The sequence below is a fragment of the Martes martes genome (assembly GCF_963455335.1).
Source record: "Martes martes genome assembly, chromosome: 3".
In the NCBI taxonomy this organism is placed as follows: domain Eukaryota; kingdom Metazoa; phylum Chordata; class Mammalia; order Carnivora; family Mustelidae; genus Martes; species Martes martes.
In genome coordinates this window covers 161378519-161406134 of record NC_137890.1, presented here as the reverse complement: position 1 = coordinate 161406134, position 27616 = coordinate 161378519, and the positions used below count along the sequence as shown (strand labels likewise).

Below are 27616 nucleotides of genomic sequence, written 5' to 3'. Positions count from 1 at the left end.
CCAAGCGTAGCAAATGAATGAAATGCCCTTTGGGTGGGTTGTGCAAGAAGAAAATCCTACCTGTTCCGAGGAATGGCCACAACCAGGAGAAACAGCTGTGGGTGGCTCTCAATGACCTGGTTTGGATGGTTAATACTTAGAGGCATAAATTCTTAGGCTGGCTTTAAAGCCAATGAAGTTCTTAAAGAGGGAGCCCAGTGGGTGGAAAGGACTGTGATTTGTTGCTGCCAGGTAGGAATATGAGTTGGGCTTCTTGGAAGCTAGAACTCTGCTTAATTTACCTGCCAGATAGCCTGATAGAGTTGTCCATAGAGTTTTTAAATAGAAGATAAAGTTCTCCAATCTGCGTGGCTCTGCCCTGCAGTGGGAATATATCCATCACTTGCCCAGATCAAACTGGCTAATTCAGGGACCTTCAATACCTCCCCTCCACCTTCTCATGAGAACTCTATCTCTACTGTGTAAATATAATTATTTGAAGTAGAATTTAAAGATTGTCCATTGTATATTCAGTTTGTTGGCCAATAAAGGTTCCAATGTGCCAAGTCGACAGCAGCCTCTGTTGGGTGTGCTGGCATACCACCATCAGAAGTGCTCACTTCGAGACCCAGGAGGACTCAGGGAGCAGGAAGAGCATACATAGGTGGAATGCTCAGCCCAGACCACAACTTCTCACTGTTTTTCCACTTTCTTTGGCCCACTCCCCTAAGGATTCTATACATTCCTAACCTCTTATTAGAACAGGTATTTTTGGGTCAGGGATTAAGTAATAGGTAATTCTTAGCGATTCCTGGTCATCTCCCACTCTTCCCCATGAAATATAAGGATAAAGAAACATTATTAATTCTAGGTGCAGACTGTTTATTAACTTGTACCACTTAGATCATGCTTTCCAACAAAGACCGAAGAATCCACTGTAAAATCACTAATAAATACTGAATGTGCCTGTTTGATTCATGGTTTTATAAACAATGTAAGTGTAAGCACGAATGTGAATTTATATAACATCTGCCTTATTCTTCATTTATTAGCCATAACATATAATTATATTTATCCCAGCAAAGTGAACTAAATACCAAACCTACCTCTTTAAACTGAATATTTTTGTCTTTTAAAAACTATTTATTTTTCCAATAATAGAAACATAACTGACTTCAGTCCTCTGATGAAAAAAATATTGAGAAAAATCACTTATGTTCATATAATCACTGATTTATTTTCTTTTAATATACATTGATGCAAAATGAGAATTCAAAATACTTTTTTCTCCTCTTTAAACAATAAATAAAGCAGTTAAGGGACTCCCCACAAACTGTTTAAGTTTTAAAATCTTATTTCAATTAAAAATAAAAAGCTAATAGGGTGCCTGGGTGACTCAGTTGGTTGAGCCTCCAACTCTTGGTCTTAGTTCAAGTCATGAACTTACCGTCATGAAAATGAGCCCCATGTCAGGCTCATTGTTCAATGCGCAGTCTGCTTGAGTTACTCTCCCCCCCCCCCCACCGTTTGCACACATACACTCTCATTCTCTAAAATAAATCTTTAAAAAAATTAAAAATAAATAAAAAGATACCTGTTTCAATCTTCCAAGATGGAAATCTAATTTCAATTTCTCACATATTTTGCCTTCCCTAAACACTGCTAATATATTCCAAAAATATAAACATATATCCTTAATACAATATAAGTATGAACCAAGACCAAATTGTTATTTCACTGTTTTTTAACATGCCACTAATTTCAGAAATCATCATGTCAAAGGCTGATTACCTTAAAGTTAAAACTTTTATTCTACCGCAAACTCCCTCCAAAATAAACAAGCAAAAAAAGCCTCACCAAGTCAGAAATCAAATGACACACTAGAAAAGCATTGGCAACTTGTGACATAATGTAAATATTTCTACTACAGGACACCTGGGTAGCTCAATCGATTAGTTGGATGCCTTCAGCAGGGGTCATGATCCTGGAGTCCTGGGATCAAGTCCTGTATTGGGATCTTTGCTCAGCAGGAAGCCTGCTTCTTCCTCTGTCTCTGCCTGCTGCTCCCTCTGCTTATGCTCTCTCTCTCTGTCAAATAGAGAAATAAAATCTTTAAAAATAATATCTCTACTACACAAATTATTCTTACATATCAGGAAGGAAAAAAAAAAACCCTAGAAATACAGTATAAAAATAGCACAGGAAGATGATATGATAATTCACCAAATGACCAGCATATTTCTGAAAAGATGTTTATACTCACTGATAATATAAACTAAAATAAGCAAATCAAATCAAATTCAAATTCAGATTTGCAAAATATAAAAGAATCATATTATATGATATCAGTATGCATGTGGGAAGTCCCTTTCATGCACTGTTGATACAAGTGTAAATTTGCTATGTTTCTGGAGAGAATTTTAGAGAACTAAATTAAAAATTTTACCTATCCACACTGACCTGGAAATTTCACTTATAGGAATCGATCCTTAAAATAAATAGCTAGACAAATTATATTTAAGGATGTTTAGTAACATGTTGAGTATATCATGAGAAACACTGTAAATATCCATTAACAGTGATTTGGCTAATTAATTATGGTACTATATAATGATACAGGGGATAATATGTAGCCATTTGAAAAGTCATATGTCTATGGCTATTGAAACAAATATTTCTGTAGAGTATAATGTAAAAAGGCAACTAAAAATAGCATGTATGTGTTATGCTTTTAGAAATTAAAACTGGTACTTATTAAACATATCCAAGAATTTTAAAGAACATTGAGGGAAAATGCCAAAATCCAACTGATTTTTGTTGGTATTATAGCCCAATCTTGAACTTACATGCATAAAAATCTCAAACTTACATGCATAGTTATTTACATATGTAATTAGTATCCATTTCTCAAATACCTTATTTAAAATATATTTATATTTTTGGCAAGGAAATATTTTTAAAGGAGATTTTTATTTAACACTTGCTCTATTTATTGTTTGTTTAATGTAAATTAAAGAAGGCTTGATGTTGAAGCCAGTTAACAACCTGCTGGCAATTGGAGTCCCTCCTCTGTTCCACCTCGTGGTTTGAGATTCCTGCATTAGGTCTCAGAGGTTTCTCTTAAATAGCTATTTCTGTCCTGCCATTCAGCCCTGAGGCTCCAGTTCAGCTCATTCCACCAGCACTGCCATATGCAAGCTGGAAGCAATGTTCTCACAAAGACTGAGGCTTTGGGATGTAAGGAGATCTTTATTAGTGGGGAAACTGTTCAGTTCCTAGAAGAAGAAAGCCCCATGATGCAAAAAAAGCATGTTTTCTGCAAAGTGTTTCCAAGTAAAACAGTAAATTAGATGTTATGCATAAAATGCAGTAACTCAAGTTTCTCACGCAATTCCAATGAACTGCATTCGTCCAGTATAATACCCAGTTGAGATTAATAATATCCATCAAGTACCATAATAGTAAATTTTCCCTTATTGTTATAAGCAAAGGAACGTTTAGAACTTATAATTTGCCAATTACTAGTCTTATAAAATAAATTAAAATGTAAGAAAACATTTTAAGTTATACAAATATATGCTACTACATGCATAAAAATGAAGATGTTCCTAAAATTGAACCATAGAAATATATTTGGTGTCACCATATTATAACTCAAAATGTTCACTGACCACTAAGAAATTAAAGTCTGAATTTGACATATGAAAAGTGATCTGAGACATCGGTGTAGAATGTATAAAAGTAGAGATTATACAAAAGGAAGGTGTATAAAAGTTGAGGATCACCTGTATAAATACTAAAGAAAAGTTTGTCTTTGATAATGCCAGGAAGCAAATGTCTTTGCTCCCTGCTTATTTTCTCTTGGGTGTACCTCACAATTATGAGTAACTAATTTACACTTCCCAGGGGTATTTTAATACTGACTGATCCCTTTAACATAAATCAGTCAAAGTTGTTTAATCTCAATGTAACTTCCATATTATGGAAATGTGGGTAATAACCTAGCTTTTAAATTGTTGTAAGGATCAAATAATTGAAAGCATCTAGCACTCTGTCTGATACATGTTCAACAAATGATAACTATTATCAATAAGAGCTATTACTTGTGAAAATTAGAGCATCTTGAGAAGTCTGAAAATAACTTTCAAACATACCTTACCCAAGAACAAACTCCTAATTATAAGATTTTCCTTAATAAGACCTACCTCCCTTGCCTTTATGTAAGGACATAGGTTGGCTTTCCAAATCTTAGGAAAAGTAATATGAAAGACACTTGTTAAAATATTATAAATATGGTCATCATCCCTATTTTTAAAATCCTGACTTCAGGTGTATTCTTGGCTTGTTTCGATATACTATAGTTTAGTGTCAAACATTATCTCTCAGCCTGCCTGATGCTAAATTTTCATAAATGTTTTTGTCAGATCATATTCTTCAATTTCCAATTCTCAGAGACTTGCTCTCTATGATGTTGTGTTTAATGACTACACACTAAGTCATCCAATTTATCTGCATTTCATTTCATACCCCATTGTCTCTACATCCTGGTGCAGAAGTAGGCTCCAAGCAAGAAAGGAAATCAACCCATGCATCTGAGCTGCTGGTCCAAAGGAGTGCAAGCAAATAGGCAGCATGTTACTCACAGCCTATAGCAATCAGTGTAAATCTATGCCACAGTTAGAAGGTGTTTTAATTCCAATAATAGACACCCTGTGATTGATGAATCTTTCACAGCTGCTTCCTCTGTCGCTGCTTAATCTAAGCCCACAGGCAGAAGGGGTTGCATGCTTCAGCAAGTTACCCGTCCCCTCACATTGTGCTCAACCTCCAGCAGGCTGAAAGGAATGGTGAGGTTGTGAGCAGGGACACTTGAACGGTGGCGTGAAGTCAGTGTGTGAAGTGATGGGTCAAATTCCACCAGCTTCCTAAAAAACACCGATCAACTGACAAATGGAGCACTAGCTGATTTTATGATCATTTCTGATCTGCCTTTGATATTGGCAGAACTAGAAATTCTTCCTTACTGACAACAGATGAGTCCCCTGGAAAGCGCTTCTCAAGTTCTTAACTAGTCTTGAATTATATCATAACCACATCCCTGAACGTTTCTGTTTTCTTTTAAATGACTATTGTTTGTATGTAAATTTATTTGGGAACTCTCCTGTACTTCAGGCTGGCATAGCCATTTTGAAAAGCAAATTTAAAAGTGTGTATGTCTCCAGCCTCAGAAATTCCAGTCTTGCTCCTTACCCCAGAGAAAACCTAGCACAAATTTACCAGGAAACATGTGCTCGGTTGTTCATGAGAGTATTATTTATACTGTAAATCTGACAGTATCAGAAAATTGGAAACGATCAAAACGCTTGTCAGTGGAGGAATAGATAGAAAATATTGTGGTATAATTATACCATGGAATACTATGCTACAGTTAAAAGAATCAAGCTACATTTGTCAACATAGACAGATGCTAAAAACAACAACAAAAAGGTCAGGTTGCAATGTGTATAATCCATACCAAATAATCTACTTGTGTGAAATTCACAATTATGTATTAAGCAATGTTTACATGTTGATGGACGTTTACATTTTTTAGTTTTGGTTGAAGATGGGTTAAAAGGACATGTGTCAGATGTCAATGCACAGGAAGGGTATGGACCTGGAAAAAAGAGCCAAAATAGGACAAAATAGTCACAGAGTTATGATCTGAACAATAACGTTGTGCTAGTAACATGGGATGTAGTTGATTGAGTCATCCTGACTCTGCGCACCTGAAGTCTTGCATGACCATAAGAAGTTAATGAATGTCTTGTGAAGGATGTGGCTTTAGAGGCAAAACAGGGCAAGGAAGCCCAGCTCTGCTGAGGCCACTCTATTTTCTCTCTTATGCTTGCTGCATAAAAGCATTCAAAAAGGGAGCTGGTGGCTCAGACTTTATACACTATTTAAGCATTGGCCTCTCTGTGGACACTACCAATACGGAATCTAGTTTTGAGGACAATTTGGTGATGTGGTCAACTATGTGCTACAAATGTATCAAAATGGCCTACTTATTACCTAACCTGGTAACACTAAGGATGGCTCAATGCCTATTACACTGGACATAGGCATTTCCTACTTATTAATCAGCCATCCTGTCCTCTGTAATACCCTCCCCTCTTGACCCTAAAAAAAAAAAAAAGAAAGAAAGAAAGAAAGAAAACAAAGATGCTTTAATTTGCTTCAATTGACCTAATAAAAAGAAATACTTCTAAAAAATGATCGTAGTGGTTTGGCAACTGGCTTTATTCACCTTTTTCAGCAGTGCAGACTAAATGCAACTGACATTCAGGTTGAGATAATTGGAGTGTAAATTACTTCCAAATACTCATTTCTTAAAATAGAGAAGTGTCTGTCCTTCATATTTGAAGATGACATTAATTATAGTTATCCATAAGGCAGTGTAGGAAATGACTTCATAATACTTGCTATGGTTTGTTTAAATACGTCTTTAATAGTGATGTTCTTATAAAAAATAAAGTGTGTTTAACTCTATGTCCTTTAATGGAAATTTGTGTGCCTTAAAATTAAATTTACAAAATGGAACAGTAATAGGACTGACTAAAGATATTCACGGGGGATTCCATAGAAAGGACAGGGGATTCAGAAAAGTAACCACTGGTCTGTAGCTTCTGTGTGTGTTTTTTGGTTTATTTTCTTTTGGTTTTGGTGGCTCTGCCATTTTACTTCAAGCATTGGATGAATCACTCCCATTGTCATTCCTCAGCATTATGTAGTTCTTACACAGATGCACCTGTGTAGATGGGAGGATAATTCTAAAAGCCTACCTACCTTCTGGTCATCTACTCTTAGCTACCCTGTTCTCTTTTAATCACCCTGTGACTATCAATCTATTGGACTATTTCTTAAAATGAGGTCAAGAATATCTCCTTGGGAACTAGAAGAGTAGACACCTTTAACCAACAGTGGGCTACACTTGCTGTTAGCCTTTGGCCCCTTTTCATTCTGATAAAGGCATGTAACCTTATGGGCTGACCTCTATTACATGCATACTGTTGGCTGCCTGACCAAATCCAACTGAGATTTTTTTTTTTCCATTCTTCCCGGTTAATGTTAAGTAAATTCAATCTTCATGGTCTCAAAAGATCTAGGTGGAGAAGTAGAACTAAGGTAAGCAGAGTTGGAAGGAAAAGTTATGATGAGCCATAGGGTGGCTCATCTATAGCTTCTTGTAAGAAGACAGATCATCTGTTGGAACCCAGAGTAGAATATCTGCAGCAAGACGAAGCTTCTGAGAAATGGTGAAATTAGCTGTACTCACTAAAAATAGTAATGATCCTGAAAAAGTTCAAAATAGAGCTACTCTATGACCCAGCAATTACACTACTAGGTAATTACCCAAAAGATATAAATATAGTGATTCAAAGGGGCATATGTACCCCAATGTTTATAGCAGCAATGTCCACAATAGCCAAAATATGGGAAGAACTCAGAAGCCCATTGACAGATGAATGAATAAAGAAGATGTGGTATATATAATATATATGTATTATGTGGTATATATATTATATATAATGGAATATTACTCAAACATCAAAAAGAATGAAATCTTGCCATTTACAACAATGTGGATAGAACTAGAGGTTATTATGCTAAGTGAAATAAGTGAGAGAAAGACAAAGACTATATGAGTTCATTCACATGTGGAATTTAAGGGAAAAAGCCAATGAACACAGGGGAAGGGAAGGAAAAATAAAATGAGATGAAAATTGAGAGGGAGGCAAACTGTAAGAGATACCAAACCCTACGAAAAAAACTGAGGGTTGCTGGAGGGCAGTGAGTGGGGTAAAGGGACAATTGGGTGATGGGCATTAAGGAGGGGACTTGATGGAATGAGCACTGGGTATTATATGCAACTGATGAATCACTAAATTCTACCTCTGAAACTAATAAAAAATAATTATGATAATAATAATAATATCTATCTAATCATTAGTTCTGAATGATAAGCAAAATAATGGAGCATTGTACAAATTAATACTAATTTGATTATCTTTCATAGTCATCAAATACATTGCAGAAGAATGAATAGAGGTAAAGGTATTTTATGATAAAAGTACAGAAAGAAAAGAGCTTGCAAACAACAGTAAAACCTTCTTCCAAATTTTTCTCTAAGAAACCTTTCTTAAAATGGCTTCATGGAATTCACATTCTTGTTGAACAATGTCCAACTAGGTTACTCCCATTGACCATAAGCAAACATGTAAAGGTGTATTTCCTTAACAGAAATGGTGTTCACACAGAATTATAGACTCCCTGCTCACTTCCAGTTAGACCCACAAAACTGAAAGATTCCTGAGGTGGGTTATAACTTGTATTTTCCTTGGACTCATTTATTTTCATCTTCTTCAGACAAACAAAAAAGTGACTATAATCCTGTGTGTATTACAGAAATTTCCTATCTGCCACAACTAGGACAAGCGTACTATCAGATAACATCAATTTTTGTTAATGTGTTAATTATTAATAACATTTAATCATTTTAATAAAGATTCTTTTGAATTATTGAATGAATATAATCCTCCAATACCATTTAAGGAGGTTAGGTGATGCTAACCAGAGGGCATTTTGCTGAGCTCTGTAATAAGCCAGGAGAGGCAAATTTCTACTTTTAATAGAGGGGCAAGGTATTCGGGGACCTTTTTATTTAAAAGAAGTATTTGAGAGAAGGAGTTGGTATTTTAGAAAAATATTTGAGAGATGGAGATTGTATTTTAGAAAAAGCTGGATACTGTGTGAAAGGAAAGATGAAAAGGGACAAGAGAAGAAAACAAGATCAATACATGACCTTTTCTAAGTTTTAAATTGTTTATGCTATAACCCAATCTTGTGCTTTTTATTTTTATTTTTTTTTTTTTTTAAAGATTTTATTTATTTATTTGACAGACAGATCACAAGTAGGCAGAGAGGCAGGCAGAGAGAGAAGGGAGGAAGCAGACTCCCTGCTGAGCAGAGAGCCCGATGCGGGGCTCGATCCCAGGACGCCGGGATCATGACCTGAGCCGAAGGCAGCGGCTTTAACCCACTGAGCCACCCAGGCGCCCCGATCTTGTGCTTTTTAAAGCACATCTTCAATCGATTCTACACTAGTGCTTGATTTTCTCTTACTAGAATGTGGAGGACATGAACAAGTAATTTCAAGAGGAAAATGAAGGTTTAACTGATGTTTGGGTCACTTACGGCATGTTCCAGTAGTTTCAGCTATAGCCCTTGTATGGTATAAGGCCCATTTTCCAAAAGATTCTCAAAACCCATTAATAGCTGAGTACCTTTTTCTCACTCTTTGTCTTTGCATCAGCCAAGTAGAACCTTTTATATATTCATTCAACAATGTACATTGAAAAACAACTCTTCAGAAGACACAGCTAGATTTTCGAAGAATCCAGTGTTCTTGCCTTTAAGTGGAACACAGTCTATTAAGGACACAAGACTTGGGCACTGTCACTTATAATACAGGAAAGAAAGAAAAAACAAACAAACAAACAAACAAAAAACACTATAAGAATGAAAGATTAAAAGCTTTGTTGTAGGGAAAAGGAATTAAGAAAGACTATGTGGAAGGGTTAGCACTTCAACTGAATGGAAGAAATTTGAAATCAACCAAAATAAATGAGTCAGATGTTTCCAAAAATCACAATGTGATCCACAACTCAGAATTTTGTTATGCTGATAGTTTCCATGGTAAAGCATCCCACCCCCATGAAAACCTCACAGTCCAAAGAATAAAATTTGAGTAATAGAACAAATCCATTATGCAATTCACACTCCCACCTATAAGAAGCAAATGTGTCAAGAGAGAATAACAAGAAGAAAACCGTATGTGCTTGGGAGTTGTTAAATGTAATATATAGTCTAAATTCTTTGATATTTTACCTTTCCTGAGGAATAGAGGTGTAATCAAATTGTTGCTGGATCATTCTACCCTTAAAAACACTGTGGGTAAAATCAGCCCTATTGTATCTGATACAGCCACAGAGTCCCTATGATCCAGTTAACTCATTCTCATTAAAAATATTCACTCTTTATGGGCACCCAAAATATCTCCTTTTTCCAAATCCATGGCATTGCCCTTCAGGAGTAGGAGTAAAAAATGGGGAATAGAGAATTATACAAGCTGAATCCCAGTAACATCGCCCCAAATATATAAAGTCTGGTTAGTCTAAGAACTAATTTTCTTTTTACTTTATCTCTTGAATTATAAAATAACAGAGATAATCCAATCCCATAGGAGTGCATAAACTCCAATTAAAAGTGTAACTGTAATGGGGGGAAGTAGATTTCTTCAAAAGAATATTACCCTAGCCCCATACCCAACAGCGTGAACACTTAAATAAATATCTTTACTGCTATGTAATCTGGTACATGCTTTATAGAAGTGCTTCCATCGCTAATAAGCGCAAACCTCAACCATGCACACATTCAACCACAAGTTAAACCTAATTACCGAATATTAATGAAGTTTTTGTAGGAGGAGCTACTGAGTTTTCACACATTCCCTTATTCAAAGCTGTCTTGATTTCCACAGAACTCTACCATCTGTCAGGATACAGAATATGACTGATCATTAAATAAAGAAATGATTGAAGAACTTATCCAATTAATTCCTTCTGGGCTCCCCACATTGCAAGAGTCAAGCCAAGTCAGTGTTTGCTACTGTCTCTAGCTTCCTATTGTTCTTGCTGCCATGACATCCCAGTAATCACACATTCCCTCTTATTGTTAGATCTAATTTTATGTTTACCAATCCTGCATTCTGAAGTATTGTTAAAGACACTTAAAATCATTCAGAAGTGCCTCATATTGTTAAAAATGAAGATAAATGTGAACTAGTAATGGAGTCCTAGCTCTCCCCACTCCAAACACATGCACACACAAACACATACACACAATTATGATTACTCACTATATTTGGTCATGCTAAATAAATTAAACAAGCTGGGTCACTAAGATGTGAGGCTTTTATTCCCCTGGATGGGGCTTAGAAGTAAGTAATGCAATAAAGGATAATCCTGGACCATGGGACTATCTTGCCTTGAAACCTCATATGAGGTCACCACTTTAACTGAATTATGTTTAGATATCATGCCATGGACCTCTTCCCATGATACTCCTCATTTTTATCACTCTGATGTTGTTGAGAACAGGTTTTTTGGGGTTTTTTTGGGGGGTGGGGTGGGGGGATGTTACACAAATATCTCTCTATGAGAAACCACTAGAGAATGTCTTCTTACTTCAGGTTCCAACAATATTTCTGTTTCTCCTAAGTTACTAACTTTGTTTTTTATCCTATGAATGTTGTGAGTTGTAGAATTTATCACATTTCCCTTTTTGTATTTATTGCTATAAAACCCAGTCCAGACAAGTCCATAATCCATATCTTCCTGAATGGCCTCAGGATGACAGCTGGAGTGAGGCCAACAAGGCACATAAAGCCAAAAACCAAGGAGGTACTCAGGATGCTTCACTTACATCATACTGGCTCTGGCTCTGCAGAGCCTTGCAGCATGGGAGCTAACTTAACCCTTAGTGCACTCTTACATTTTCTTAGTTCATCATTTTCTCCCTTACATGTATTTTTATCTTGTATGTAGTTTTAATACTGTATAACTATCTTTAATCTAAAAAGTATAAGTAGATAAATCATCTAACGCAATAGCAAACTTGAGGCTGACCAAAATTGCCCAGTAAAATATTTCTGCTGTCCTATCAGGACTTTCAGAGAGACTGTGTATCTGCCACTGGTATTTGTACAAGGTCTGAAGATTTATGCACCTTTAGAAGTGTTCAGCTAACAAAGGAGCGAGATTACATACAGCGGTGTTAATCAAGCAGGCTCTAGAGGAAGACTACTAGGGTTTGAGTGCCATTTCATAGCTGTGAGAATAGAAGAGAATGACTTAACATCTCTGTGTCTCTGTTCCCTGATCCATAAAATGAGAATGAACTACTTCATAAGGTTGTTATGAAGACTAAATGGATTAAAGGAAGATATTTAGCACACTGTGTGAGAGCTAGTAAATAATATAAAAGCATTTGTATCATTCATGTACCAATTCTTCCTTGTGGTTTATATCTCACATTTAAAACGATGTGTTTTTTTTGTTTTGTTTTGTTTTGTTTTGTTTTTTTGTTTTTTTACAATTCCTGCCTACTATAAAAGCATTAAGCATCACTGTGGATAATTTGAAGATGGAAGTAAGAAAATTCACTAAAAAGCGATATGTGGACTTCAATAATCAGTCTTGACATAGTAAAGACCTTTAAAGTTTTCACTACCACTCTTGGAGAAAATAGCTGAACAAACTTAAAATCTCAGGACCATCAGAAAACTGAAGTTGCAGAGCAAACCATCATCCCAAAATCTGGAAAGAGAAGTAAATCTTGAGTCAGAGTTGCTTCTCTAGAACAGATAGACATGACTGCTGGAGACATAAACTAGTGGGACACTTAAAGGATAGTTTTGATAAGTTGTTGGAGGCTGAATGTGCACTACAATAAGAAACCCCTGGGGCTGCAAACTTAAGAAGATCCCCCACATTTTTGTGGGTTTTCACTGCAGAAACCACACAAGGTACTCCCAATGAACATCCCGCAAAATATCCTGACTGGCTCAGGCAAGGGGAGGGGAAGAGTAATCATTGTGGAAAAGGCATTTACCAGACCTTAAGCCAGCTGGAAAAGGCATTCCTCTCATTGTAGCCCTCTTCAGCTTCCCCACCTCACCTAAAGGGAAAGGATACCACTGAAACAAGACTTGGGAAGCTCACAGCCTAGAGAAGAAAGTCCACTGTAATACTGAGATTTAATCATAAGATTACAGAACACTCCCCCATCCCCACATGTAACCACCAGATTTATGGTGGTTATAATAACTGAGTGCACTCTCCATGAGAAGGAGTACTTAGGGAAATTCAAAGGACAAAAGCCAAAGCAGGAACAGTAGAGGAATTTGAAGCCTAGAGTATTTACAGCTATAGCAATACAGTCAAATTCCTAGTCATATTGACACAAATCCTCACACTAAAGGCCTATTTACCTCAGTTCTTATTACCCAATGCAACATATCTAGCTTTCAAAAGAGTTTAAGACATTCCAAGGAAGGAAGGAAGAAAAGGAGGGAAGTAGGGAGGGAAGGAGGTATGGAGAGGGGGAAGAAGGACGAAAGAACAGTCTGAAAAGACAACATCAGAAACAGACTTAGATAGGATGCAGATGTTGGACTCATTACACAGGAATTTAAAATAACTATGATTAATATGTTAAAAGTTCAATGGAAAAGTAGACAAAATTCAAAAACAGATGAGTAATATAAGCAGAGAGATTAAAACTCTAAAATGAATCAAAGGAAATTCTATAAATGAGTTCCCTTGATGCGTTCATCAGTACACTGGATATCAGGAGATATGAGCATTAAAAAAATAATTAAAAGGACATGTTAGAAATTAAAAACCATGACAGAGAAACACAGAATGCCTTGAATGGGTTCATCAACAGACTGACAAAAGAATTAGTGAATAAGAAAATAGGTCAACAGAAACTTCCCAAACGGAAATGCAAAGAGAAAAAAGAAAGAATAAAACAGGACAGAACATCCAAGACTCATGGGACAATTTCAAGAGGTGTAATATACACAATTGAAATATCAGAAGGAAAGCAAAGAACGGAGAAGAAGAAATGCTTGAAATAACAGTGGCCAGGAATGTTCCAGAATTAATGACAGACACTGACCCCAGGACTAAGGAACTGAGAGAATACTAAGCAGAATAAGTAACAAAAATAAAAAAAAGAAACAGCTATATAAATATACCACATACAAACTGCAGAAAACCAAACATAGAAAAAAATTTCAAGGAAGCCAGAGGAGAAAACACCTAACCCATAGAAAAACAAAGATAAGAATTACAAAACTACCATAACACATCCAATATGAATTAAATCATTCAATGGCCCTATTACTATTATGAAAATTGAATTCATTGTTTATTTTTTAAATTAACATATAATGTATTTTTTGTTTCAGGAGTACAGGTCTGTGATTAATCAGTCTTTAAAAATTCACAGCACAATTCATTATTTAGAAACCACTAAAGATAAAATCTTTAGGCACAGATTTCAGTGGAGATTCTACCAAAGGTTTAAAGGGGAATTAACATCAATTTTACACAATCTCTTCCACAAAATGGAAAAGGAAGAAAAAAAATAAAAATAAACAAAAATAAACAAAAAAAAAGAAAAAAGGAAGAAACAGTGTTTGATTAATTTTATGAAACTATCATTATATCGAAACCAAACACAACACAAAATGAAAACTATAGGCCAATATTGCTCATAAACATAGATGCAAAATCCTCTATAAAGTATTACCAAAGAGAATTCAACAAAATGTAAAAAGAATTATGCACTATGGCCAAGTGAGCTTTGTTCCAAGTATGCAAGACTGGTCCAACAATCCAAAATCAATCCATATAATATAACCCATCAATAAGCTAGAAAAGAAAAATCAGATGATCATATCAATTGATGTAGAAAAGGCATACAACAAAATACAAGTCCATCTGTTACATAAAACTCAGCATAGAGTGGAATTTCCTCAACTGGGTAAAGAACACCCATTTAAAAAAAAAAATCTGCAGGTAACATAGTTAATGGTGAAAAACTGGACACCTTCTCTTTACAGTTAGAAACTAGGCAAGGATGTGCTCTCTCACTATTCCTATTAAATGTCATACTACAAGCCCTACTTGGGTACCTGGGTAGCTCGGTCAGTTAAGCATATGACTTCTGTTCAAGTCATGATCCCAGGGTCCTGAGATTGAGCCCTAGTCTGGCTCTTTGCTCAGCAGAACACAGTCTGCTTCTCCCTCTCCCTCTGCCCCTCCCCCAGCTCATCCCCCCCAAATAAGTAAAAAAAAAAAATAATATAAATATGTAAACAAACAAATAAAAGCCCTCTGTATTATAATAACAGAATGAAAGGAAATTTAAAAATTCTGGTTGGAAAGAAAAAATGAATCTTTCTTTATTTGCAGATAGCATGATTCTCTATGTAGAAAATCCCAAAGAATCAACAAAAATCTCCTGAAAGTGATAAATATATTTATATAAACATATATAATATATATAATATATAAATATATAAATATATTTATAAATAATAAATAAATAAATAAATAAAAATAAATATAGTAAGTAATAAATAAATATAGCAAGGTTGTAGGATAAAATGTTAATGTGTAATACCAATTGTTTTACTGTTTACCAAGAAAGAAAATGGCTGGATTTGAAAAAACAATAAATACCATTTTACAACACCGAAAAATTAAAATACTTGGGTAGAAATCTAACAATTTGTACACAAGATCTATATGGGGAAATCCACAAAACTCTGATTAAAGAAATCAAAGATCTAAGTAATCAGACAAATAATCCATTTTCAAGATTTAAAAGACTCAATATGAGTAACATGCCATTTATTCCAATTTGATCTATAGAGTCAATGCATTCCCGAACATAATACCAGTAAGCTCTCCTGTATATATGGGTAAACTGATTCTAAAGTTTATATTGAAAGGCAAAAACAGAATAGCCAATACAAGATTGAAGAAAAAAAAAAAAATGAAGGACCCACACTACACAATTTCAAGACTTACTATAAAACTATAAAAATCAAGACAAGTGGAAGACATATAGAGTAATGAAACAGAATAGAGCACACAGAATTAGAAACACACAAATATGGGTCTTAGGCAAGGAAATAAAGGCAAATCAATGAGGAAAGTAGGATCTTTCCAACAAATGGTACTGCAAAATGTTAGACAAATCCCAACAGAGGAAAAGTCATACAAAATACTTGACCAGTGCTCCTCAAAACTGTCAAGGGCATCAAAAATAAGGGAAGTCTGAGAAACTCTTACAGCCAAGAGAAGGCTAACAGCACAATAATTAAGTTTGATGAGATAGTCTATATGGAATATTGGAACAGAACAACAACAACAAAAACAAAAACTGGGGTAAAAACTAAGGAAATCCAGATAAAGTGTGGATTTTATTTAAAATAATATATAAGCATCAGTTTATAAATTGCAACAGATGTGCTAGACTAATGTAGGATGTTAATAATATGGAAGATTTCTATACTCTTTTAGTAATTTTTTGTAAATTTATAATTGTTCCAAAAGAAAAGGTTTATTTATGATACCATTTAAAAAATGGCATTGTATGTTTTAATCATCAATTTAAAAAGTCACTGTTAACATTTTTGGCATCTGTACTAGTCATCTATTATTTTATATGTGTGCATATTGGAAAGATAAGATGTTGCATTATTTTTATATTTTTATATTATTTTATATTTTTATATGTGTTTGTGTGTTATGGTTATGCACATTAACACATTGGCTATAAAACGGTACTCTTAAGTAAGTTCAATGGTACTTACTTGAATGTAAACTACTTTCTTTTTTGGAGCATAAATTTGTAAGGTAGATGCTAGATGTGCTAGATGATTCTAGATGCTAGCTAATGTGCTAGACTGTGCTAGATGATTGATGTATGTGCTTAAGGGCCAGCTAGTCTTGGTCATATCTTGGTTCCATGACTCAATAGTTGTGTTAACTCCTGTATAATTAATGCTTTTAACCTTCCTATGCTTCATTTGTATAACCTATAAAATGGGGAATTAATAGTACCTGCCTTATGGGAGTTCTTGTGAAGCTTAATGATTATGTACCTCATAATATATAAAATATAATATTCTGTTGAACATAATACATGTCATACATATTATAACATGAGATTATGTATAATATATCTTATTCATAACATTGATCATTATATGTATATATTACAGCAATGGTTAGCACATTGTTAGCAATCACTGTATTTGCAATGATTGTGAACTTTCCAAAAATATCCTGCAAAGGAATTACTGTTATTACTGATTTTTAGAGGGTAGACCCAAGGCTCTGAGAATCTTCATAATTTTCCTAGGGACTCACAGCTGGTAAAGGACTCAGTAGAACTGGAAAACAGGTATGTGAGTCTGAAACCAAAGCATATGTCTTTTAAATTACCACATTTACTATCAGTAATGACTATTGTGATCACAGAATGAAGAAGCATTTCTTAGGCTTACTATTGCCAGGATGAAAGTGACTCTTGTCATAAATGTTTTCACACAAAATAAAGTTCATTAAGGATTTGTTACACTGTTATTGACAGCTTAAGCTCATGTGTTTACACAGTCCAAAGCAATATAAAATTGGGGAAATTCTGTACAAGTTTTAGAAGCCAGGGAAATATGCTATTGATGGGCCAGAAACTTAAGGATTTCTTCAACACAGGATTTCTTCATGGTATCGATAAATCCAAAATAAGGGATGATTAGCCAACACACTGTTCACTATATGTTAAAGAAAAGCCCCAAACCCAAGTAAGAGGGAGCACACTGACTTGAACCCAACAGCATACCAATTTTGAAGAAAGCCCCACCTGTGAGATAGCGCTGTAGGGCTGTGGGTGGGGTAGAGAGAAGGTGGCATCACAGAAAGTGTAAGTAGAATAAACACCTACCACAGAAACAGACCCGCTCCTCAAAAATATTCATTCAGAAACCTGTGAATTCTGCCCAGATTGATATATTAGCCCAATAAATGGATGTAATCCCACCATGTTGCCAAGTGATGAGAGCAATAAGGGAGAATGGAAGAATTCTCTGATTTGACTATCTCAACAAGATAAACAAACAAACAAACAAACAAAGAGGGAACATTGGACTTCAGCTACTCGTTAGACCAGATGGACCTAACAGACACATACAAAACATTCCATCAATAGCAGCAGAATACACATTCTTCTCAAGTGCACAGGGGACATTCTCCAGGGTAGATCACATGCAGACCATGAAATAAGCCTTAATAAATTTAAGACTAAAATCAGATCAAGCATCTTTTCCAACCACAATAGTACAAAACTAGAAACCAATCACAAGAAGAAGCCTGAAAAATTCACAAATTATATAAAAAATTTAAAAATATGCTCCTGAAAAACCAACAGGTCAAAGAAGAAATCAAAAGAAAAATTAAAAAAAAAAAATCTTGTGACAAGTGAAAATGGAAACACAACATACCAAATCTTATGGGATGCAGCACAAGCAGTTACAGGAAAGAAGTTTCTGGTGATAAATACCTACAAAAAGAAAAAAAAAAAAAAGACCTCATGCAGCAACATATCACTATACACCTAAGATAATGGCTAAAGTAAAAAGCAGTGACAACAAATGCTAGTGAAGACACTGAAAAACTAGATCACCCACACATGGTAAGGGCGTAGAGTGGGAGAGCCATTCTGGAAGAGTTAGGCAGTTTATTTTAAAGCTAAACATAAAACTACCATACAACCTAGCAGTGACATTCCTGGGCATTGATTCCAGAGAAATGAAAGATTTTATGTTCACACAAAAACCTGTACAGTAATGTTTATGTGTATGACAGCTTTATTTGCAGTGGCCTCAAGCTGGAGGTGACCCAAATGTACTTCAGTGGTGAATGGTTAAACAAACAGTGTGTCTACACCACAGAATACTAGTGACCAATATACAGAAACAAAGTATTGATACACAAAACAACCTAGGTCAATCTCTAGGGAATGTAATGAGCAAACAAAAGCAATTCCCAAAGTCTCCCTACAGTATGATTCTATTTATATTATATTTGTGAAAGGACAAAATTTCAGAAATGGAGAAAATACTAGGGTTGCCAGGGATTAGGCACAGAGTTAAAGGAGAGAGAGAAAGACATGGTTATAACAGAGCAACACAAAACATATTTGTGGTATTGGAAATGATCAGAATATTGACTGTGGTGGTGAACATATGAACCTACACAGGTAATGAAACTGTATAGAACTTAACACACACCTATGCACATGTGCACACGCACAGACACATGGGTAAAACCGGAAAATCTGAATAAGAGAGATTGTATCAATGCCAATATTTGGTTGTGATATTATACCATAGTTTTGTAAAATGTTACCATTGGGGAAAACTGGGCAAAATATAAAGAAGGTTTTACTGTATTATCTTACAACTATATAGGAATCTATAATTATCTCAATTTTCAATGCAATTATTAACTACAGGGGAAAAAACAGGATGCATAACAAAGAAAAGTAACAGTAGCAAAATGTTTGCTATATAAAAACTAACAATAGTTTTTATATAGTCAAAATAACAAAAACACTGAAAAATGTAAAAAAAATCTAGACTAAACAACCTAAATTTACACAAGGAACTAGGGAAAAAAAAAGAACAAATTAACCTCAAAGTTAGCACAGTAAGAAAATAACAATGATAGAGTGTAAATAAATGAAATAAGGTCTAAAAGGACATTTCTAAAAAATCAATGAAACTAAAAGTTGTTGTTTTTTTTTTTAAGGAGAAAAAAATAGATGAATTTTTAGCTAGATGTACCAAGAAAAAGAAAGAGGATGCAAATAAAACTATAAATGAAAGGTGAGATATTACAACCGATACCAAAGAAATATATAGGATCATAAGAGATTACTATTATAATGCCAACAAACTGGACAACCTAGAAGTAGACAAGTTCCTAGAAACATACAACCTATCAAGACTGAATTATGAAGAAATAAAAAATATGAACAGTTACTTGTAAGGAGCCTGTTAATTGAAAAGATCACCCCCCCCCCAAAAAAGTGGTTTCACTGGCAAATACTACCCAATACTTAGAGAACTAATACTAATTCTTTTCAAACTCTTTCAAAAAAATTAAAAAGGAGGTAATACTCCCAAACGTACTTTATGCGGCCAGCATTACCTTGACACCAAGCCAAACAGGGACTGTGCAAGAAAACTACACGCCAATATCCCTGATAAAACATGGATGCAAAAATCCTCAACAAAATATTAGCAACCTGAATTCAACAATGTTAAAAGACTCATACAACACAATCAAGTGGGATTTGTTTCAGGGATGCAAGGATTTGACATCCACAAATCAATAAAAGTCTATACCACATTAACAAGATGAAGGAAAAAATTCATATCTTCTCTACACATGCTGATAAAAGCATTTGAAAAAATTTGGCATCCTTTCATAATTAAAAGTATCAACAAACTGACTATAAAGGAAATATATCTCAACATAATAAAGGCCATATAGGAAAAGCCCCTGGCTAAGCTCATATTTAGTGGTGAAACATCAAAAGCTTATTCTCTAGGATCAGAAACAAGATAAGGGTGTCATCCCTCAGCTCTTTTACTCAATATAGTATGGGAAGTTCTGGCTGGAGCAATAAGACAGGAAAAAATAGATAAAAAATCAAAAAGACAGAATTAAAGATGTCCATACTTGTGGATGACATGATATTGTATACAGAAAACCCTAAAGACTGCAAACACTGTTAGAACTAATAAATGAATTCAAAAACGTTGGATTGGAGCAAGATACAATATCAATATACAAACACCACTTTCCTTTCTATACACCAACAACAAACTATCAGAAAAAAAAATTAAGACAATTCTCCCATTTACAACTGCATCAAAAAGATAAAATTCCTAGGAATAAATAAAACTATGGTGAACGATCTAAATATATAATTAAGGTGAAAAAACTGTAAGATGCTAATGAAAATAATTGAAAAATACACAAATATATGGCAAGGTATTCCATGGTCATGCATTTGAAGAATTAATATTGTCAAATTGTCCATACCATCCAATGCAGTCTATAGACTTGCAATTTCCATCAAAATTCCAATGGCATTTTTTCAGAAATAAAAAAAATCCTGTAGAAGACCCCAAACAGCCACAGGGAAAGAAAAACAAAGCTGGAGGCATCAGATTTCTTTGTTTTAAACTATATTACAAAGCTATAGTAATTAAAACACTATGGTATTGGCGTAAAGATACGCATAAGTTAACAGAATATAATAGACAGGCGCCTGGATAGTTCAGAGGGTTAAGCATTTGACTCTTGATTTCAGCTCAGGTCATGATCACAGGGTCAGGAGATGGCGCCCTGCATTGGGCTCCGTTCTAGGCATGGAGGCTGCTTCAGATTCTCTCTCTCCCTCTCCTTCTGCCCCTCTCTACCAACACCCCCCCCATCCACCCAACTCATGCACACTCTTTTCTTTCTATCTCTCTCTCAAAACAAAACAAAACAAAAAAACATGATAAAGATTCCAGAAATAAACCCATGTATTTATGGTCAATTAATTTACAACAAAATAGCCAATAATATACAAGGGGAAAAGGATAGTCTCTTTAATAAGTGGTGTTGGGAAAACTGGCCAGCCACATGCAAAAGAATGAAACTGGATTGCTATCTTACACCATACACAAAAGTCAACACAGAATGAATTAGAGATTTAAACATGTATCTGAAACCAAAAACTCCTAGAAGAGAACAAATGGGTAAGCTCCTTGATACTGGTCTTGGCAATAATTTCTTGAATAAGATACCAAAACACAACCAACAAAAGCCAAAACAAGCAAGTGGGACTGCATCAAACTAAAAGCTTCTGTAGAGCAAAGGAAAGAATCAACAAAATGAAAAGGTAACTATGATAAGGAAGGAAATACTTGCAAAGCACATTTCTAATAAAAGGTTCATATTCAAAATGTACAAGGAACTCACATAATTCAACAGCAACAAAACAAATAATTCAATTAGGAATGGGCTCTGGAATTGAATAGATACTTTTTTCCGAAGAAGACACATGGCTGACCAAACGGTACGTAAAAAGATACTCAACATCACTAACTATCAAAGAAATGCAAATCAAAACCACTTCACATGTGTTAGGATGGTTATTATCAAAAAGACAAGAGATAACGGGGCACCTGGGTGGCTCAGTCAGCTGAGTATCTGACTCTTAATTTCAGATCAGGTCGTGATCTCAGGGTTGTGGGGTTGAGCCCTGCGTTGGGATCTGTGACTGGGTGTGGATCCTGCTTAAGATTCTCTCTCTCCCTCTCCTTCTGACGCTCTCCCCCTCCTGCATGTGTTTGTTCTTTCTCTCTCTTTCTTAAAAAAAAAAAAAAAATACTCCATAGTGTCTATGGACCACCATCAGAAAGGACGAATACCCAACTTCTGTAGCAACATGGACAGGACTGGAAGAGATTATGCTGAGTGAAATAAGTCAAACAGAGAGAGTCAAGTATCATATGGTTTCACTTATTTGTGGAGCATAACAAATAATATAGAGGACAAGGGGAGATGGAGAGGAGAAGGGAGTTGAGGGAAATTGGAAGGGGAGGTGAACCATGAGAGACTACAGACTCTGAAAAACAACCTGAGGGTTTTGAAGGGGTGGGGGGTGGGAGGTTGGGGGAACCAGGTGGTGGGTATTAGGGAGGGCGTGGATTGCATGGAGCACTGGGTGTGGTGAAAAAAGAATGAATACTGTTACGCTGAAAATAAATAAATTTAAAAAAAAGAAAAACAAAAAAAAAGAAAAAGAGAAAAAGGACGAAGATATTAAGTGTTGGTAAGGATATGGAGAAAGGGAACCCTTGCACACTGTTGGTAAGAATGTAAACTGGTGCAACCACTATCAAAAATAATATGGAGGTTCCTTAAGAAATTGAAAATAGAACTACCTTACGATCTAGCAATCCCACTTCTGGCTATGTATCCAAAGGAAGAAAAGTCATTACCTCAAAGAGATATTCGTATCCCATGTTCATTACAGCATTATTTGCTATAATCAATGCATGGAAACAGACTAAGTGTCTGTCAGTGTAGTGAATGGATAAAGAAAATGTGGCATATGGTCAGCCTTAAAAAAGAAGGAAATTTTATCATATGTGATGACACAGATGAACCTAGAGGGCATTATGTTTAGTGAAATAAGCCACAAAGAGAAAGAGAGATACTGCATGGTATCACTTGTAATAGAATCTTAAAAAAAAAAAAAAAAGAAAAAGAAAAGAAAAGGTCAAATTCACAGAAACAGAATAGAAAAATGGTCCCCAGCAGCTGTGGGTGGTGGAAATAGAGAGAGGTTGGTAAGATGTTCCAAACTTTCAGGTATGAAATGAATAAGGCCAGGGGATCTAATGTACAACATGATGCCCATAGTTGGTTAGCACTGTTATATGATTGAAATTTGCTAGGAGAGTAGAACTGAAATGTTCTCACATACCCACAAAAGATAAATAATTGAGATATGAAAGTTAACTTGCTGGGGGGAATTTTTTTCACCACATATCCATATATTAAATCATCACATTATACACTTTAAATACCTTACAATTTATTTGTCAATTATACCTCAGTAAAGCTGAAAAAAAAATAAAAAGAAAGGAAAAGAAACAAAACAAACTGCTTGACAGAGGGGCTAAGCTCTCATTATCACACTATCTCTCACATTTCGTGCCTCTATCTGGTGAATATAATTATCATAAGTATAAAAGTGGTCCTTTCCCTCATCTGAGCCTATAAGATCCAGCAAAGGACCATACAATCTTTATTAAATTTACCAAAATTTGTGACATTAGGCAACCTAGGACATGTGAAGATGAACACAGAAAAATAACCAAATACATAAAAGGTGAACTTCAGCTCAAAAGAAATGAGCCAATCCAAGAAATCAAGCAAATATTCCTCAGTGTCACTGGATTTGCTGCAATAGAAGGAGAATGATTTGAGGAAAAGTGAAAGAGAATATTTCATTTATGAATCTATGATATGAGTCAAGTATGAAGTGGCAGTCATTGGAGATTCAGAAGGGATGCCGATTTCTAGATTTACAAGCACCATGGAGGCAGCATTCCCTTCATGAGATTCCTGAAAACCTTTGCCGATTAGAGAAGAGACCAGCTTTTTTATTAAATAAAGGGAGATTGTTCAGAGAACATTCAATAACCATGAATTGAGAACAAAGATCTGCAAATGATGAGAGAAAATATGGGATGCAGAAAAGCACCTGGGAACAAGGACACACACGGAGCAGCGGTTTCAAGAGAAAACAGGAGGCAGATGGGAGGCAGACTCAAAATCCTGTCAGAGAGAACTCTCCCCAAACTGAAGACAGTTTTGAGGCTTGGGGTCAAAAGGGCCTTGATTGCCAGACAAAAATGAAAAAAGCTATATTTTCTTATGTTTTCATTTCAGAAATAAAGAAAACAACATTCTGAATGAATTCAGAGAGAATAACAAAGAGGTTGTCTACAAAGGATAAAGTATTCACTTTATATTAAAATTCTTTTCATAACACAACATGACAGAAGGCAATAAAATAATGTCCACAGAATTTTGATGAAAAAATGGCCATGAAACAAGAAATGTATAGCAAATGGAGAGAAGAGAAACAGATATTATCAAACATGGGAAGTCTCAGGAGCTTTTTCAACCAAATACATTTTCTGAAGAAAAAAAATTGTTAAGTCTTAAGAAACTTAAGTGAGAAAATACAAGCAAACTTGACCCTTAGGCATTGTCTTTGTTTATAAGGGACTGCCATAGTAGAGGAACCTAGATTCGCTGCCTTAAATAGCTGGAAGTCCAGAATCAAGGTGTTGGCAGGATTGGTTTCTTTGGAGGCTTTTCTTCTAGGCTTACAAATGACCGTCTTCTGTTTCCTCACATGGTCTTCCCTCTGTATATGGAAATGTCTATGTTGCCTCCTCTTCTTCCACAGATGTGGGTTACACTGGATTAAAGCCCACTCTAATGACTTCCATTTAATAACCTTTTTAAAGACCCTATCTTCAAAAGTAGTCACTAAGTTACCGGGAGTTAGGACTTCAACTTCAGGATTTTGAGAGACCACAATTCAGCCCATAACAGGCATAAGTAACTACACATAGGAGAAAATGTTAAAATGGCTATTTCATTAATTAGCATTTTTAAAGGAAAATGTAAATTTTCTTTCTCAGAAAATTCTGAGATGAGTAACGATGTAAAAATGTATCAAAGTTTTAAAAAAAATATTTTTAAATGAGAAACAGAGGACTTCATGGATGCTTTTTTATAATATTCAAATCATAGATCTTTCTTTTTTTTTTAAGATTTTATTTATTTATTTGACAGACAGAGATCACAAGTAAGCAGAGAGGCAGGCAGAGAGAGAGGAGAAAGCAGGCTCTCCACAGAGCAGAGAGCCTGATGTGGGGCTAGATCCCAGGACCCTGGGATCATGACCTGAGCTGAAGGCAGAGGCTTTAACCCACTGAGCCACCCAGGTGCCCCAATCATAGATAATTCTTAAACGACATAAACCATTCCATATCAAAGAATTATAGTAAAGCTATCAACCCTATTCTATAAAACAAACATAAACCAGGTCCCAAATCCTGACAAGAATGCTCTAGTGGACCAAAGACTGTTCTACCATCCCCTTTCCCAAGGGCAGGTGACATGATTTGGGAGTCATAAACCCCAGGCCTGGCTGTCCAGAGTCCCAGGTCTTTGTGGCCATACAACTAGTTAGAAACTTCTAGATGATGCAGTTGAAGCCAATCAAGCCTTCTAGGGAGACTTGCTGTAATTATAGGAAAAAAAAATTACTCTCTCCTGGGATGCAAGATGTTAAGGCCAATTAAAGCCCAGAATTAGCAGTCCAGAGCCAGGAATGGCTACATATTTGTGGAGACCAGTGCAAAATGAAAATCACTAGGAATTTCAAGATAATGACTGTTATGGGTTGAATTGTGTCCCCCAAATTCATATATTGGAGTCCTAATTCCCAGTGTCAGAATATGATCTTATTTGGAAATAGGGTCATTACAGATGTAATTAGTTAAGTTGAGGTCATTAGGGTGGGCCCTAATTCAATATGACTGGTGTCTTTGTAAAAGGGGGAAACTTGGACACAGAGACCTAGAACACCATGTGAACATGAAGGCAGAGATCATGGCTATGCCTCCATAGGACAAGAAACACCGACGATTGCCAGCAAAATAGTAGAGGCTAGGAGAAAGGCCTGGAACAGATTCTTCTTCACAGCCTCAGAAGGAAATAACCTAGCCAACACTTTGATCTTGGACAAGAGATCACTTCCAGCCTCTAGACCATAATAGAATACATTTTAATAGTGTGAGCCCCCCAGTTGGTGGTACTTTGTTATGGCAGCCCTAACAAATAGATAGAGTGACAATGGAGAATTAAAGCAAGCACTGGGCTCTTCTAAGCTTGGGGCTCTGTGCCACTGCACAGTTTGTGTGCCCTTGAGGCCAGCCCTGCCAGCAGCTGTCCATGCCACCAGGTGAAGAGAGCAGATTTGAGGATGAAAGTCTGGCACAAGGAAAGCAGACCTGAGGGAGGGAGGGGCACTGGGAGAGCCAGATAAAGCATGGAAGCCAGTGTTCAAGCTTTAAATCTCAGGTGTCACTGAAGGTCTTTGCAGAGGGGATGTCAAGATGTGATTAGACATGAAGCGTTGACTTAGGAGAAATGCCTGTGAAGGGCAAGTGGAGGAGGAGTCCAGAGAGGACAGGAGAAGACTTCAGTCTGCACTGCTGATATGACACTTGAAGCAGTGAGGGAAGCAAGGAGATTTCGGTAAAGAGAGACTCAGATTGCAGAACAGCTCAGAGAAAGTCCTCGCCAGACTGATGAGAAGTCGTAGAACAAAGAAATCAAAGAACGCCCATGAGAGGCAGGAGTAGTTGGGCTCTAGCACCCCTCCTTGCTCAGCTATTGACTGGGAGCAACGTGAAGAGAGCATGGCCATGGCCTAAACACTGTGGTGGGTCCAAAGGTGCAGCACCCCGGGGCTGTCAGCCAACTACAGAACTGGGACCCACCCAATTCTCTGAGTGACACCTGAGTGACACAACTTAATGACCATTATCACACACCCCTCTCATTTCACGAACCCACTTCACACATTCATTCAGGGAGCAACATGTCCCCAGTCCCTACAGCCTCTCTTCCTGAGGACGCACATAGGAGAAAGAAGTTGGTGGAATAAAATGCAGTCCCCATCTCTGTGGCTGGACCCAGGCCACATCTGTTACTCATTCTCTTCCTCTCCATCCTCTACTTAAAATTCCCATCATCCTCATCTATCACTTCAGGTGATCTTGATAGTTGTTGGTGGGGTGATCTAAACCTTTATTCCTAGGGGTCCGAGCGCTTGGTCATGATGCCGTCCTCAGCCTGGTGTTGCTAAACAAATCTGTTCATGGTTACAGTGGAGCAAAGAAGCACTGGGATGTGCCTCAGTGGCTTACCTGGGTTCCATACATGTTTCTCTGTTGTGTAAAAGCAGTCTTTCATTCTCCTGCTTGTCATGGTTAGTTGCCCCTGGACTTAAAGCAATTCCTCTTTTTACCTGCTGGTCCCTGTGCAGACAGAGACTAAATGGAACTTACCTGGGTGCCTAGCAAGCTGCTCCTGCTTCTCCCCTTCGGTCTTTGGACTGATACTCTTCCTTGTAGGGACACAGCATCATATAGATGTCTCCTATTCAGTGCACATGCACCCTGAAATACAGCATTTGGCCTTGCAGAAAACTGCAAGCAGGCTAACATTCCAGCTCTGCCTTCAGTAGGGTATTCTAATGTGTTATTAGACTTCTTCTTCCTGGATGGAATATAAGG

At 36.2% G+C, this 27616-nt stretch overlaps 1 long non-coding RNA gene across 1 annotated transcript; it reads right to left on the bottom strand.

Moving 5' to 3' along the window:
* Positions 1-1199: 1199 nt before the first annotated feature.
* LOC308339923 lies at positions 1200-27616 on the bottom strand. Its single transcript, XR_013966570.1, has 3 exons — positions 27389-27616; positions 18164-18222; positions 1200-2067 (listed from the first exon to the last, which is right to left on the bottom strand). It is a non-coding gene; the product is annotated as an uncharacterized lncRNA (long non-coding RNA).